We start from the raw sequence: 3,105 nt of genomic DNA on the forward strand, positions 1-3,105 counted from the left end.
CCACCAGCCCCCACTCCCCTCCCAGAGCCGGGGAGAGAACCCAGGAGTCCTGCCCCCCATCCTCCCTGCTCTCCCCACTAGACCCCACTCCACTCCCAGAGCCAGGGAGAGAACGCAGGAGTCCTGGCTCCAGCCCCCCCGCTCTAACCACCAGCCCCCACTCCCCTCCCGGAGCCAGGGAGAGAACCCAGGAGTCCTGGCTCCCAGCCCCCCTGCTCTAACCACCAGCCCCTACTCCCCTCCCAGAGCCAGGGAGAGAACCCAGGAGTCCTGGCTCCAGCCCCCCCGCTCTAACCACCAGCCCCCACTCCCCTCCCAGAGCCGGGGAGAGAACCCAGGAGTCCTGGCACCCTTACACACACCCCTGAGCCAGGAGCTAGTGGGGAGAGGCCCTGTGTCCCAGTCCCATCCCACTCCCCAGCCACCCCCTGTCCTGGGTCACCCTGGATCTGATGCCCCCCCCTGCGAGGGGCCCCCTTGTGTCACATCCCCTCTTAGTTTGCCCCCCGCACTCCAAGGAAGGTCGGGAGTCGGGGTTCTGAGCTTTAACACGTTTCATTGTATTTGCTCCAATGACAGCAGCGCTGCTCTGGGCTCAGGGCAGCCCCTCGATCCCCAGCTTCTCTGCCCCCCCCAGCCTCTGTACTGCTCCCCCCACCCTGCGCCCCACATGCAAGGTGCATCAAATTCGCCTCTGGCCTCAAAGGGGTTCCTCTACCAACCTCCCGACCCCAAAGCTGGTCACTTTTATTCTCCCCCTGTGGACACAAAGGGGAACCTGAGTTGAAGTGATTTGACCAGTCACACACTGAGTCAGGAGAGGACCCAGGAATCCTGCCCCCCCCCCAACTTTTCCACTCATCTTCATGTAGACATGGAGGTAAATTGAAGGGGGAGGTGTGGGGCATGTTACCTCCCCTCCCAGCCGGGGCACCCCCCTATAAGGATGCCCTCTTGGGTGGGGGGTGCCCACTGGGTATATTGCTTTAGATGGGGGGGGGGCATGCAAGGAATTGGGTGTTGTGCTATTCAACCAATGAGGTGCTGCTTCCGCAGAGCGCGTGGTGGGACTCGGGGACACCTACCCCCAACCCGGTTCCCGTGGCTTCAGTTTCTCCTCTAGCACCCCCCTGCTGGCCATTCCTTGGGGCTGGCTGTCCCCCTGCAGCTCCATGCATTCGTCCCTGCATTGCCCACCTGGGTCAAGATGTTTCAGGACCCCCACCCCACAGTTAGTGCTGGGGAGGGGGTGAGGAATGCCGCTGCCACTCTTATCAGGGGCACAAAAGCCCTACAGGCTATTGGCAGGGGTGGGGGGTCTGAAACAACCCCCTCTTTTCCTAGAGCTGGGGAGAGAACCCAGGCATCCGGGCTCCCAGCCCCTCTACTCTAACCACTAGACCCCACTCCTGTCCCCAAGTTGAGAACCCAGGCGTCCTGCCCACCCCTGAATGCCTAGAACGGCACACGAGGCAGACTGCGAAGTGGCCAGCGGCCCGTCAAAGGCGCAAAGTGATTAGCAGATTCGGCGTCTGGTCCCCGTCGATTGTTGTACCTAGGCAAGGTCCCACGAAGGAGGGGAGAGTGGAATATGGGGGGCTCTGGTACCACCCCTTTCTGCTCCCCCAAAGAGGCACCGTCCCACTGAGGCTAGAACGGAGATGCATGCAGGTGGTGGTCGGCAGCCATGGACAGCGGCCCCCGGTGCTGGAAGAGACATGCATAGGCCAGAGGCTTGGATTTCAGGGTGGTGTAGGGAGATCTGGGTGTGTCCCCCTTGGTGGGGAGTAGATGGGTCCATCCAAGGGGGTGGGGAAGGGACCCAGGAGTCCGGCCCCGCAGGTCCTTGGTTCTGATCTAGGGTGGGCATTGGGCTATATGGGCCCAGGGGTCTGATCCAGGGTGGGGGAAGGTGAATCTTGGTGGATTTGGTGCTTCCACAAAAGAGCTCTGGCCCAAACCTGCCCCTTCCCAAGCCAGGGACAGAACCCAGGCATCCAGGCCCACCCCCACTCTCACTCACCAGCTCCCACTCCCCTCCCAGAGCTGGGAGAGAACCCAGGGGTCCGGGCTCCCAGCCCCCCCTGCTCTAACCACCAGCCCCCACTTCCCTCCCAGAGCTGGGAGAGAACCCAGGAGTCCTGGCTCCCAGCCCCCCCTGCTCTAACCACTAAACCCCACTCCCCTCCCAGAGCTGGGAGAGAACCCAGGAGTCCTGGCTCCCAGCCCCCCCTGCTCTAACCACCAGCCCCTACTTCCCTCCCAGAGCCAGGGAGAGAACCCAGGCGTCCGGGCTCCCAGCCCCCTCCGCTGGCAGGACCCAACTCCCCTCCCAGCACAGGACATACAAGGACTTTGGGTTAACCAGGGCTCTTGCCCACGTTGCCCTGGGGCGGGGGGTGGGATTGGGTTGGGAAAGGCTTTACCCAGGTGTCATATCCTGCTGCCCTCCAGGCCAGCCCTGGCAGTAGTGCTGTTTGCTCGTCTTGCATAGCTGTCCCCTAGATATGGCGTTGTTTCGAACAGGGAGCTGAAGGGGTGTGGGGGGGGGCAGAACCCAGGCATCCGGACAAGGTCGTGTCCCTCGGCGGGTGGCACCTCAGGATTTGTGGAAGACAGTTGCTACGGCGGTGGGACCAAGGCATCCGGGCAAAGTCATGCGCCTAAGCGGGGGTGGGGGGACCCAGGTTTCTGGGCCAGGCCATGCTCCTGTGGAACCCAGGCGGCTGGGAGAAATCCAGACCCTCAGGCAGCGGCCACCACCCCAGCGTTTGTGGAAGACAACGGCCCTGGGACCCAGGCAGCCAGGTGAGGACATGCACCGAAGCAGGGAGACCCAGGCGTCCGGGCCAGTCCAGGCCCTCAGCCAGGTGACACCCCAGCGTTTGTGGAAGACAATGCCCCTAGGCATGTGGAACCCAGGTGTCCAGGGCAGGCAGGAGCCCAGTGTCCAGGCTCCGGTGGTGGGCAGAGGGGACGGGGCACCCCTCCTAGCCACTGCACGCTCTGCCCTTACAAGGAGGAGATCTTGACCATGCGGTGGGGCAGATGGGGGACAGGCAGGCTGGAGTTGGGGAGGGCACGGGGCGAGGGGGGGCGGCTCTC

Source organism: Chelonoidis abingdonii, chromosome 11, assembly GCF_003597395.2.
Source record: "Chelonoidis abingdonii isolate Lonesome George chromosome 11, CheloAbing_2.0, whole genome shotgun sequence".
In the NCBI taxonomy this organism is placed as follows: Eukaryota; Metazoa; Chordata; order Testudines; family Testudinidae; genus Chelonoidis; species Chelonoidis abingdonii.